The following is a 14,903-nucleotide window of genomic DNA, read 5'->3' on the forward strand; positions in this document are numbered from 1 at the left end:
TTCAGCTGGAGGTGTCACTGGCAGTGGGGTGTGGGTGGGACGGGGAGGGGTGGTGGTGGAGCGGGCTTGGGAAGCAGGCCCAGTCTGCAATGATTTTAACTTTTAATAATTGTATCAGTGTGAAATTTCGATGTTTGAAATACATATGTATAACAGAGAACAAAAGAGGCTCTGCAGAGGGGACAGAAATAATGGAGGTGAAATCATCTGACGCGTTAAATAAGCTTACAGATTTTGAACAAATTGCCAAAATGAGCAAATGCTATAGCTCAGAGTGACTTCACGCCAATGATATTTGCAGGTTTTCAGCAGTGGATACACATATTAATCATCTAATTGCTAGGCTGACCAGGAGAAAGAGTAGAACTGAAATAATTAGTAATTGCCTTTCGTGTTTTGCCTACTGGGCTCCTCTCACCCCAGCCCTGCCAGTTAATGCAGGAGCCTACCGGCTGCCTCTCCCCTCAGATAAGCCCCAGTCATCCCATCATCACAACCTCAAGTGGTTTCTGTTCTCCCCTCCTCTCACCTGCCTTCCCAACTTCGCCCAGTGATCCTACCCAGGCGTTTTCCTCAGCCAGATCCATCAATTCTACTCCAATTGCCTTATTCCTTTATTCTTCCCTAAACCATTTCACCTTGCTACTCTCTCTTTCTCCCTTCAAGTGCCATTTAAAAAATCATCTTTTCAACTGTGAATTCCACAACTGATGTGCAATTTTTGTAGCCTTGTAATGTGAAATCTGAAATATACAGATGATACCTGACCAGACAGATATGATCTTTGTGGATTTGTTTGAATAAGCAAGTTACCTTTTAGAGATAATTGATGCTACTTTAGATCTGGACCCACGACACCTTTGAGGGAGTAAGGGTGATCTTTGGTGAAAGTAAGCTGTCCTCTGAGATTGCTAAAATTTGGTGCAAATGTAAATAAAAACTGCAAAAACCCATTTTTACCAAAATCATTGGAGTGGTCAATAGGCCTGTTAAAATCAGCCATCAAAACTGTCAAAGAGGGCCTTTAAAACATGCTATAAAGCAGTTAAAAAAATCCAAATTAAATGTCCTTGCTTTAGATCTTTGATAAAAATGCCTGCAGTAATGAAAAAAAGACTGCTTGCTATTTCACTCTCTCTGTTGATTTCATAAGCAGTAGGCATCTGCCATTTAACATCTTGATTGACAGCTACGAGTGGTTATAAATTCTTGTGTAATTATGTGGGTAACTATATATGAGTTACAATGCCATTGTTATAAAAGGTGTGTACTTGAATGAAATGTGTCCTTTTACAATTGCGCAATGCAGTTGAAGGCTGTAAATGTGTTAATGATTATATCAATTTAATCATACCTGCAACAGACATTTGGAACTCGTTTTAATGGAGTTTATTTTATCTCATCTCCGCATACATCCTAACGGTATATGTGTGTTCATTACAAGATTGATTAAGTGGTATATTCAAGGTTAAAGGGTGGTGTATGGGAGACATGTGTTGACATGAAGCTGACTAGAGACTATAAAGGCTTATTGGAGGTAGGTAGAGGGACATACGTTGGTATTAAAGGAATAAGATGGAATGGGTTAGAAAGGATCAGGGCATGCGAGGGATGAGGGATTGTTTTTGTTTGTTTTTATTAAACTTCAGTGCAGTGCTGATACACCCCACAGTACCTTGTCTCCACACCTGATACCCTCTACTTGGATTGTGGAGTCACCCAATCCAATTTCATGGGAACATGCCACCCTAAATGAAAATCCAACCATCCAGGCCACTTTTATTTTCCAAATCATATTTACAGAGTTGTGTGTTACCCTGACTCTATGCTCTCAAATCTTCAGTGAAAATCCGGGCCTCAGTGTGTCTGTTCCTCTTGTAAAGAATTGTATGACATTTTGGTAGATGTGGCAGACTTTTACAATACAAGTAGATCACAAAATTGTGTAAGTATTGATCTCGTAACTGGATAGCTCCAGGGCTACATTCTGTGTTCATACCAACTTGCCGAACATGATCTTCTTCATTATTTTTGATTCTCTTGTATTTTGTTGCATTTTGGTTTCCTCTTCTTGCATGTTAAACCTTTGCTTATCAGGAATCTGGAAAGCAAAGCTGCCAAGAGCCAAGGATTTTCAGCTGACTGTCACTGACCAGAGGGAATATTCATTAGACCTCAGTCAGCTTCAAGGACAGAGTGTGGTGTTGAGCGAAGGGACAGACAGATGGAGGAGAGGAAACTTGTCGGAAATACCTATTTTCAACTCATCAGAGACGTACCAAACTCTTTCGAGGTTCACAAGGAAGAGGTATTAGAAACCCTACAGAGGGTGAAGATAGATAAGTCCCCTGGGCCGGATGGGATTTATCCTAGGATCCTCTGGGAAGCCAGGGAGGAGATTGCCGAACCTTTGTCATTGATCTTTAACTCGTCATTGTCTACAGGAATCGTGCCAGCTGACTGGAGGATAGCAAATGTGGTTCCCCTGTTCAAGAAGGGGAGTAGTGACAATCCTGGTAATTATAGACCAGTGAGCCTTACCTCAGTTGTTGGTAAAGTATTGGAAAAGGTTATAAGGGATAGGATTTATAATCATCTAGAAAAGAATAAATTAATTAGGGATAGTTGGCACGGTTTTGTGAAGGGAAGGTCGTGCCTCACAAACCTTATTGAGTTCTTTGAGAAGGTGACCAAACAGGTAGATGAGAGTAAACTGGTTGATGTGGTGTATATGGATTTCAGCAAGGTGTTCGATAAGGTTCCCCGCAGTAGGTTATTGTACAAAATGTGGAGGAATGGAATTGTGGGAGATATAGCAGTTTGGATCGGAAATTGGATTGCTGAAAGAAGACAGAGGATGGTGGTTGATGGGAAATGTTCATCCTGGAGTCCAGTTACTAGTGGTGTACCGCCAGGGTCCACTGCTGTTTGTCATTTTTATAAATGACCTGGATGAGGGCGTAGAAGGATGGGTTAGTAAATTTGCAGACGGCACTAAGGTCGGTGGAGTTGTGGATAGTGACGAAGGATGCTGTAGGTTGCAGAGAGACATAGACAAGCTGCAGAGCTGGGCTGAGAGGTGGCAAATGGAGCTTAATGCAGGCATGTGTGAGGTGATGCACTTTGGTAGGAGTAACCGGAAGGCAAAGTACTGGGCTAATGGTAAGGTTCTTGGTAGTGTAGATGAGCAGAGAGAGCTCGGTGTCCATGTACACAGATCCTTGAAAGTTGCCACCCAGGTTGACAAGGCTGTTAAGAACGCATACAGTGTTTTAGCTTTTATTAATAGAGGGATTGAGTTCCGGAACCAAGAGGTTATGCTGCAGCTGTACAAAACTCTGGCACGGCCGCACTTGGAGTATTGTGTACAGTTCTGGTCACCGCATTATCAGAAGGATGTGGAAGCTTTGGAAAGGGTGCAGAGGAGATTTACTAGGATGTTGCCTGGTATGGAGGGAAGGTCTTACGAGGAAAGGCTGAGGGACTTGATGCTGTTTTCATTAGAGAGAAGAAGGTTGAGAGGTGACTTAATTGAAACATATAAAATAATCAGAGGGTTAGATAGGGTGGATAGGAAGAGCCTTTTTCCTAGGATGGTGATGGCGAGCACGAGGGGGCATAGTTTAAAATTGGGGCGTGAAAGATATAGGACAGATGTCAGAGGTGGTTTCTTTACTCAGAGAGTCATAAGGGAATGGAACGCTTTGCCTGCAAAGGTAGTAGATTCACCAACTTTAGGTACATTTAAGTCGTCATTGGATAAGCATATGGACGTACATGGAATAATGTAGGTTAGATGGGCTTGAGATCGGTATGACAGGTCGACACAACATCGAGGGCCGAAGGGCCTGTACTGTGCTGTAATGTTCTATGTTCTATGTTCTATCAGACCGACAGATCTCACTTTCAGTTGAACCCTATCCAGTCTCACAAAGGCGTTTAACATGTCAATTAATATAAAGCCCTGTCTACAGGCCCACAGTTGAGGCTGAAGCAGAAATGGTTTACAAGGCAATGCGTTTCAGGTGGTTGTATGTCCATGACCCGCCAACCCCAGGAACAGGATTTTGACAAGCCATTGAATTTTCCAGACCACTGGAGGTCACCTGGGAAGATCGACACAGGAGTTTTTAAACACATTTGAAAAGTATCATGTGACATAAAATAAGATGAAAAGCATTTATTTCAGAGAATGTTGATCTGTTTACCTATCTGTACAATTCTGGGAAACCAGAATTATTGTGTGTTCTTCAGAGAAATCAGCAGAACATTTTGGACCGCAGAGTTTGCCAGAACAGAGAGTTCCATATTAGGGAATATGAACCAGTCCAGATTTTGCAGATCAGGCCTTTGCATATACCATATATTCACAAATATGATGAACCTTTATGGAAAACTCTACCTGGTATGTGGTGCTATTTCAGTAAAGAATAAAATTGAAAGTACTAATAATTGTGAAGTGTTCTACTGCCACCCACTGTTGCAAAGTATAAACATCATCTAAAATGACTAGTTACAAGAGTATCATTACAATAATAACTTTAGGAATTTGGATCCTGTTAATTGTAAGGATAAGCATATTCAGTGACCATTAATCATTTATTTTATTGATTCTAAATTATATCTAATGCAAAGTATTAAAAGGTCAATCCAAATAAACTCACAATTGTCAATTATAATACAACAGTCAAGGTATCAGCCAGACTGAACAAAACTAAATATAAAGTTAAAATTGCAAAGTAGTCAGCCCAGGAGAAACTGTACGAAGGGACTTGACCAACATGATTTTCTTCATTATTTTTGATTCTCTTGTTTTTGTTTTGTATTCTGGTTTTCCTTCTTGGACGCTAACACTTTGCTTTTCAGGAATCTGGAAAGTCGAACTGCCAAGAGCCAAGGATTTTCATTCTGGAACTTAGTAGAGGAGTGGGGGTGAAGCCATTACTTCCTGTTAAGGTCACCTCAGGAAAGCATGACTGACCCCTGACTATCAGGACACCAGCTCTCTCTGGAATGGTGCATTGGCAGTAGTCCAGTATGGACACAAAAAATCCTCAGTACTTTGGCTCAACCGCAAGCTCTGCAGTAGTGATTTGACAAACTATATCATATGCAGTAGCATCAAAAAGATACAGGCCTCAATATCTACCTCATTTTGTGCAATCTTGTAGCCAGCTGCATTTTCACCAGAGATTAGAACACTATTTTTCACTGTCCAAAATTATATTTAGCATGAGTAGATTTTGTATTTCTGTAGGGCACAGGAATAAAAATCATTTACAGGATCAGAAATAATTTGCCTGCACCCCATCCCGCCAACCTTTCATTTTCTAACTGTTGTTACAGACATTGCATTCAGTAAAACATAGACATTCTCTCGAGAAACCCTCTCACCCACCAAATGGTCAATGGCTACAATTCCATTTCGTTTGGCATTGAGTGATAAGATTAGTTCCGTGGGCTATGGTGTTAGCTGTCAAATTAGAAAACAAGTGGGAGGTGGAAAGAGGATAGAGTCAACTCTGTTGGTCCCAATTTTCTGAAAAAGGATCTAGGCACGAAACGTCAGCCTTCCAGCTCCTCTGATGCTGCTTGGCCTGCTGTGTTCATCCAGCTCTACACCTTGTTATCTTGGTCCCAACACATTCTGGCGACCCCTGCTGGAATTTCAGCATCTATGGCTGACAGGCCTGGTCACCTGGTCAAACTGCTCATTAAACCTCTACAATGGAGGCAAACATTTGCAGGGAGGTCTGGGGAGAGTAGAATTTGTGCCGGATAATATTACGGTCATTTAATGTTAATAGAATGTCATTGTAAGTTTTACCAATTTCTGCTCTGACAGATCAGCACAAAAGTATCAAGGTATTTCATAAACAGTAATTACATATTGCAGAAAATGTAAGTTGCAGCAGATTCTGGAAGACAAATTAGAATTACATCATCGGTTTCAATACTGGAGAAATAAGAGACGTGTTATCAAAGTTTTCCAACTGCAGTCATCAGGACAAACACAAGAACAACAACAATTTATTCTGCAGAAGAAAAAGCAGCTGATTGGTTGGCAAGTTGATTCCAATTAGTCGAGGCATTGTCACGGAGGACAAAACAGGGAACTATTGGCTTACAAGTCCCTAGTAATTCAGAAACGAACGAGGGGTGCATATGTTCCTTTTGTCTTGCAGAGAATATGGTGCTGCTTTGAATGTATTTGATTTCCAACAAATTTGAAGAGTCACGTTACAGCTCGGTTAGCACACCTAAGGTGTGTCCAGCAAGTACTTTCCAACTGCAGAATTACATCTGAGAATAGACATTTAGTTTTAGGTTTTTCAAATATGGGCTAGTTAAACATAATCTGTACATTACACAATATGAACAACCAAAGGAATTTGCTGTTTGATTTAATTAGCCAATTGTTGGCATGTATGGCCTACCTACCTGGCATTGCATGGCCACTGCAAATAAAAGGATTATCTACACCTTTTCTGAATTACTGAGAGCTTGGAGAGCCTTTCATTCCAATTTGATTTCTCTATGGCAATGCCTCAACTAATCAGACACAATCTGCCAACTAAACAGTATCCTATCCTCCTGGCATATAATTTGTTGATCATCTGAAATTAGGCGTTATTGTGTTTGTCCTGATAAGTGCAAACTGAAAAGCTTCAGCAGCATGCCTCTCTGCTTAGCAATTTTCCTGTTCTGTAACGCCAAGCAAATATTTTCATTTAGTACGTCTGCTGAGCAAGTACTTTCATTTAGCTCATTTTTAAATTGTTTGGAGTAATGATTGGAGAGATCATTGGGAAAGTGCTAAATCTTAGTGATAAAGAGACAAATCTGCTAATGTTGAAAATCTATAGTCGAAAGAGAAAATGACTGACATGTATTGCTAAACATCAAGTTTCGGCAGTTATATAATGGAGTGAAAGTGATGTAAAGCTTGTTGATTTCTCAAACCCCAAAAACAAGCCTGTTTTTGAAACAGGAAAGGAGTACCATCTGCGGTTATGACTAAAAACCTAAAAGTGGCGACATGAGGAGCTCACTGAGGCAACGATCAGCAGATACGTTTGACTGTCATGGAGTGTTTAATAGGACATGTCTTTAATTTTGTGACTTCTTGATCTCACACCATATTGAAACATCTCACAAAGTGCTCAGGTTTCCAAATGTTTTATTATTCAGCGGCTTGATTCTAAACAAAAAGTGTTTTTTTTGTTATTTTGTTAGTCCCTAATAAACCTCAAATAAACATCTTTTAATCTAGTGTAGTATCTTCTGTATTGGATGGAATCTATAATGTACATTAACTATTTCTATTTATATTAAAAGTGCGTTAAAAGGAAAGTTTAATTCATGAAAAACATGTTTTTTCATTTATTTCTTCTTTTCTTGACACTGTGATTTAAATATCTGATAATACCAATTTTCAGTAGGTCTGGATTTAGCAGCATACCTTTTTGCTGACTGATACAGAGGAATATGCAAAGCATTAGGTAAAAGTGCAGGGAAAAAGGCCAACTATTGAGAACACTGAAGAAATCTGCAGTTTTTCTTTACGTATCATCAGCTGATCTCACCAAGCCAGTCAGTAATGGGCAGTGGGCCATATTCTATCTCCCCAGTGTAAACGCTGAGGTCAAGGGATTAGACAGATCAAAGGAATGCCAGCCATCTTCCTGCCAGCTGTTTCTGTTAGTCAGTGCAGACAGACAGAGCAGCAGTGAGGAAATAAGAAAGACTGGAAAGAAAAGGAATTAATTGTTCTCAGGCTGAGAAAGGAAGCCTTTCACCAAGGTAATCGCAGGATATGGAAGAGAAAGAAATGTAGAAAATCGAATCAGGATGAAATATACAGTCATGAGAATCAAAGTGGAACCATTTGGACATTAAAGGCCAGCATGTGTTGGATTATAGAAGCAGTTTTCTAACATAGTTTCTGGCCTCCCACCTCAGTGTATTGTGTCATGTTGAAAATTGTTCTGGGACTTTAATAACATGAACAGTAACACTTTTAAAGGATTGGATTTTGGGCTCCAAGGATCCTAAATAACCCTCAGCACACAGTAAATAATCTACCCTATTTTAGAAATCCAACTCATTTTAGATGCCCAAGATATAGTGTTGAAAATAATCATTTCCAAAGAAAAGTTAAAAATACAGGTACAAACACTGAATAAAACTAAAAATACTGAATAAATCTCATGTGCCAATTTTGAATGCTAGTAGAATGTCGTTACAGGAAAGTTGGAATAGAACAGAAGCTAATTAAAACGCTTTAAAAGATCCCATCAACTTGTGTCCGCAGCTACAAATTTTAAGAAAGCTAAAGTTAGAAAAGATATTTATGAAAGATACAAAATGAACTGAACTGTTAAAGCTGTCATATCTCAGTGCAGTTGTACCTATACCTTCCCTAGTGAAGACTATCACTTGCAAAGCAACTACTGTCCCTGTATCTGCCCAAGCATCATTTGAATCACTGGAGCCTAAACTAAGTCCTTTAAAGATATTGTTAGGCCATAATAGATGCTGCATAATTGGATTCTCTCAAATTTGACAGCAGAATAATTTATTGCTATGAGTGGGGTAAGACAATAATTTTCACCAACTGTATTTATGGATAAAATTGAGGTGATTTACATGAAAATAATGAGACATAATCAAAAGATTATATGAATATACTGTTCATTAATGAAGAAATTTGGACAGGAAAAGCAAAGACTTAAAAGAAAGCTGCTTTCTTTGTTTCCTGCATAAGAGTGTTCTAAGGAGATTGTCCACAAAATTCTTGGTGCTCAACTACAAATGCAGAATTAAAATATATTCTTTTCACTTATTTATCCATTGCAATCATTTATTTATTTCGTTTTTGTTGTATTCTGGCAAGTTAAAACATAGTGTCAATGACAACATAAATCTTCATATTCTAAAACAAGGTCACTTTAGGAAGCTGAGATAACAAGGTGTAGAGCTGGATGAACACAGCAAGCCAAGCAGCATCACAGGAGCAGGAAAGCTGATGTTTCAGGCCTAGATCCTTCTTCAGAAATGGGCTTCACAGTTGGGGTAAAATTGTTTCAGAGATAGTAGGAACTGCAGATGCTGGAGAATCTGAGATTCTTTTTAGGAATACTGTGTTCAATTCTGGTCTTCCTGCTGTAGGAAAGATGTTGCTAAACTTGAAACTGTTCAGAAAATATTTACAAGGATATTGCCAGGGTTGGAGGGTTTGAGCTATAGGGAGAGGTTGAATAAGCTAGGGTTATTTTCCCTGGAGGGGTGACCTTATAGAAGGTTATAAAATCATGAGGGTCATGGATAGAGTGAATAGTCAAGGTCTTTTTCACAGGATAGGAGGATCCAAAACTAGAAAGCATAGACTTAAGATGAGAGGGGAAAGATTTAAAAGGGACCTAAGGGGCAACTTTATCACACAGAGGGCGGTGTGGGTATGAAATGAACTGCCAGGGGAGGTGGTGGAGGCTAGTACAATTACAGTTAAAAGACATCTGGATAGGTATAAGATAGGAAGGGTTTAGAGGGATATGGGCCAAATGCTGGCAAATGGGTCTAGATTTATTTAGGGTATCTGGTCAGTATGGGAGACTTGGACTGAAGGTTCTGTTTCCATACTGTATATCTCTATGACTATGGCTCTATAACAAGATTCAATAAAAAGTCTCATCATTTGTGGGTGGCAAATACATTTTCGTGATTGCTTGGAACCAAGCTTAACTAGTTTAACAACTGGGCTCAGTTAAATTAATCTGTTTATTAATCTGTAAATTAATGTTCTGTTTATGTTTGTTTTCATGCAGGCCTGACGTTATTCATTAAGAGAGCTTGGAATGAAAAATCATATTTTTGGGAGAGTTTAAGCTGCAAATAGCCCCTGAATTATCATGACTCAGAGGATTTGTTCCCCTATAAAATATAGCCTATTGGCAGATAGAAAAACCAGAGCAGTTTGCAGTGGAAAATCGCCACCTGCTGGGTTAAAGTAACACTACACTAAATATTCACATTGGGGAGAATATGGTCAACAAATTAACTAATCATAATACATTTATCTGTAGAATTTAACTTACTGTGTCCACAACAGTTAAGTGATTCCACAGAAAATCATCTTGTTGGTCTAAGTACCTGTTTTGTTGGTTCAAATCTAACTTCTGAGCTGAATCGATCAAATATTTCATTGACTGCGAAATAGCATCTGGTCTGAAAACTCTTAAATTCTGAGAATACAGCCACAAATTCAGAGTCTTTTGTTTCAAAACTCATCTAGAATGTCATTCCTTATATTGTTTAAAAACAAGGCTGCATGTAACTTACAGTGGCAGCAATGAAACCAGAAGAAATAGAACGAGACCACATTTTGCCAGTTTCCTCCCGGTCTGGTGTAGCATTAGATTATGCAGTTTGCTTTCTCATAAACAACTTTTTCTTGAAGTAATGCAGGATTTACATCACCAAATGCAGTGTGATGCACCCTTGTCTCTATTTTACCTATGAATTCCACTCTGCATGTATTTAGCTCATATAAAATGTCATTAAAGGCCAGCAACAATTCTTTAAAGCTGAACTAGTAAAAATTTCATTGCTTCATTCAAACTCATAAAGCTGGATCTAACATTTGGTGACATAATTGAGGTGTTCAGAATCAGATTAGATCGAAAGACACCCATTGTAGGAAAGGCTGAGATCTCAAGGACAGAGGTTGAAGATGACTGACGGAGAAACTACCAGCAGAATCAGGAAGGAAATTTTTGTGCAGTAAGTGGTTGCAATTTGGAATGTTCTACACTAAAATGTGCTGGAGTCGTACTCAACCACAGCTCATAAAATGGAATTGGTTCAGAACCTTAAGAATGAATATTTACAGATCTATAATGAGAGGACAAGAGAGTGAGACAAGCTGGGCTCAATTTACATCCCAAGGTCTAAGTGGATTTAGGGGCAAGTATGTTGATACTTTTTAATTAACAGCTTGCAAGCATGCCAGTGTATGTCCACCTCCAAATTATCTTCACTTTTTGTGGAGATGGACTCTGGACTGGGGCTCAGGACTGATGACGACTACGGCAGTAAACGGTTAAAGTTCCTATTGAAAGTGCTCTTCAAGTGCTGTCTGGATTTTCTAGGCGGTGGGCAGGTCACCCCCAAATTCCCACATCCCATCACAAAGTATCTTGAGGAATAGCTTGCAACATCCTGGTGGCAAAACCTTGGGGCTGAGGGATGGTGGTGGTGTTGCTGCAGGCACACTCTGCAAAGCAGCCCAGCATGGAAATGCTGACTACAAGAGCCAGTGTTGGCAAGGCATCTTGTGAAGGGAGCGCTACCTCTGTAATGATCATGTGGCAGCTGCGGACACAGGCATGAGCAGCAGGTTTAGAGGAGTAACTTATTTACCTGGAAGGCTGGGGTTCTGGAAGGCACTGTTTGGGATCGTAGTTGAGGTAGCAAGCCTCATAACCTTTAAAAAGTATTTGGATAAGCACTTGAAGGGTCGTAACATTCAAGGCTTCTAGACCAAGATGGCAGTGGAGTCGGATGATTCAGCCAAAGCTTGTCCACTCCTCCATTTCTGTCTCATTTTTCTGTCTTTTATTTGTCCTGTTGTTTCTTCTTGATTCCCGGCGTCAGATGGACTCGGCACATGTCCTCTAGTGCCAGAGTCCACATCTCCAGATGGGACTATAGGCTGATGAGGCCGTTACAAACACCTATTGGCCCTCCTGGTTGTGGATTCAGCCTGGCAAACTTAATTGGAATTGGCTTCTAGAGGTGGCTACTTAATTGGCCAAACTTTCCATCACAGTCACTTCCGGATTCCTGGTCCAGAGTTCAGCCCAGGGTCAGGTAGGGTGCTTGGAACTAAAATACAGCCTGCGGAATTGTTCTTCCAGAAAGCCAACATGGACTTAATCCTATGTTGCAACATTTCTTTGATCCTTGCACTGCTGTCTTTTCACTGGCAGGAGAGGGACCACTGAGGGTGTTTCCCTACCTTTTTAGTAGTCTGTTCATACCTACCATTATCCATTGCCTTGCACCTCCCTGTATTGGGAAGTAAACATTTTGTAGTTTAATTTCAACAGGAAAGCAAAGGCAGAATTCTGTTGCTTGTTGCAAATTTAACTGTCAACAGCATTGGGACTGCAAAGTAGCAGTTTATTACACCAAGTGTAATAAACATGCTCAACTTCTGCCGTTCTGGATGCTTTCATATTCCCATAGGAGACATCCACAATATCAATTCACAATGCACAGATGTACAAGCAATTGCTTGATTTTTTTCACCGGGATGTACACCTTGGTGTCAGAAACAGAACAGTAAAATGATACTGCTATGGGGGCTCTCTTGCAAGAAATAATTAACAATTAATCGACATCAAAATATGAATGTAGATTAATGCGCTTGTGTCGTGTATTTGTATACAGGCATTGTGAAACATAATGTAAATGATTGAATAACTCACAGAAATCTTGCAGAACAGAAACATCAAAGTACCATGATGATCGTTAATTAATACTTGAAAATGTTGCATCCAAAGGGGTCTAATTATGGAGGAGGTGGGAGTATGAAAGTCACCTATAGCAATGCACAATAATAGCATCAGCCAGATGATGTAGCTGCAGATAAAAGCTTTTTAGCCATTTAAACAAAAACAAATCTGTGCACCACATCGAGACGATCAAAACACTGGCTCTACTGTTCCTCTCTTCCCTATCCAAAATACTAGAAAAACATTACTGTAGATCATTCCTCATTCTGCAGCAATTGACTAAGTTGAAATTACGTCCCTTCACTTTATTTCTCTAAAAATTATTGAATGAAAATGTGACCAATCAATCATTTCCCTTGTTGTGGGTCTTTTAGAACCTGATTTTATGGTCTTGGTAATTCCCAAATGGTAAGGACAAGGCATTGCCTGCTCATGGAAGCATCTGGAGGTTGAGGAGGACCTGTAGATCCTAGCATTGGGTCAAGAGAAAGCCCTGTTGGGCTTATTGCCCCTTCAACTGCCTACTCACCTTTGTAGTTGGTGGCAAAATTGCTCAGCTGCAGTACTACCTTGAGGGAACAACCACTGCTTCATTACACCGTTGCAATTCTCACCATCCTTCTGCTGCTTAGCACTCACTTGCCATGGTAATTGATCTGGATGGGAACAGACTTCCAAACAGCTGTGATGATTTATTAATAGTTTTGTGTTCTGTGCTCACAGGGTCACAGTTTTGTGGGCTGTTGTCTTTGTTGAAGTGCCCATAAGATAACTGTCTGCAGTATGCGCACTGTATGGAAAAAGTCACATGATTATAGCAAGGACTTTTATACATAGTTAGATTTCTATCTACTCTCCATCTGACATTCCAGCCAAATCAGCCGCTTTACAAGCAGAAGGAATACTGGAGGATATCAGCAGCTCTGACGATAAGTAGGATTAACCTTATGAGTTTGATATGATTCTTCTTTTATTTGAATGAACCGTTAGAGATTGGAATTAGGATTCAAATGGGCTCTCATTATGTTCAGGCATACTCCTGTCATAAGAACATTAGGAACAGAAATAGGCTATTCAGTCTGCTCTGCCATTCAGTGAGATCACGGCTGATAATCCTTATAAAAATGTGTATTTTGCTGCCTTTTCCCCATAACCCTTGATTCCCTTACTGATCAGTGTGATGTTTATTTTCTATTCATACCAAACTGAATGAGCCTCTTTCTAGCTCAGACGGTAAGCACTTCTTAAAAGGGGGACAACCATATACCATTAACCAGGACCAGTGTGTGTTTTTTTTAAACTAGTTCCCCCAAGGACCTAAAGGAATCAGAGAAACATTCCAAATTTTTAAATTGATAAGGATTTACCTGATTTTTCATCTCTTTCAAGTGATTACGTAACTTTTAGGCACAAGTTTAGGAATTTAGGAACAGAAAATTTACAGCATCATTTCTGCGCTGATTGAAAAAAGCTGGCCATTCTGCTCTTCAGTCCCTAGTCCATGATCTTGTGGCTAACAGCACTGCATATCTAAATACTTATTATTGTGAGGACTTCTGCTTCTCTTTCAGGTGGTGAATTTCAGACCACTAAAAAGCCATAGGTGAAAATAAATCTCCTAATCTCATTTTTACTCTTGCTAATTACTTCAAACCTACAGCCATGGTTATTAACATCTTCACAAAAGAGGATATTGGTCCTTCCTATCCACACTATTCAGGTCCGTTAACTGTAACAATCTCATTTAAATTTTCCCACTACCTCCCTTGTTCTAAATCCCAATCTATTCAAACATTCTGCATGGCTCAAAACCTCCACTCATGGCAACCTGCCTATAAATCTTCTCTGTACTTTCCCAGTGTGAAAGCAAGTGGAACTGCTTCATTACTTTAGCTATTCAGATCTAAAAGATCTTTGCAAATTAGGTAATAATGCAAATTGTTCAATCACTTTTTGTTGTCTGCTTAGTGTGAAAATTATTTTGTAAAAGAATTAAACCATGTGTATAAATTCTTATAAAACATTTCAAACACTATAATACAGACTAAGTGAATCTTTGTAGCCTTGGCTTGTACACTTGCTTCTAACTGCATGTAACTACACTAGATTCTTCAGAACTAGTATATGTTGGTAAGGTGTCTGGATCTTGAGAACTCTCTTCCTTAGGAAGATAATAGATTTAGATTTAAATCTAACACATCTGTCAATAGTTTGGAAAAGAAGGGACGACTTAGCTGTTAGGGTATAACCAGTTTGCAGTAGCAGCATGAAAATGTAGATCCAAAAAGAAGCAATTACCTTTACTCAGGATCCAAAGAGGCCTGAACATATTTTGGAAGTTCAAAGATACAAGTGCTTAAGACAGAGTCAGAGTTACAGTTTACA

Source organism: Stegostoma tigrinum, chromosome 5 (genome assembly GCF_030684315.1).
Source record: "Stegostoma tigrinum isolate sSteTig4 chromosome 5, sSteTig4.hap1, whole genome shotgun sequence".
NCBI lineage: Eukaryota > Metazoa > Chordata > Chondrichthyes > Orectolobiformes > Stegostomatidae > Stegostoma > Stegostoma tigrinum.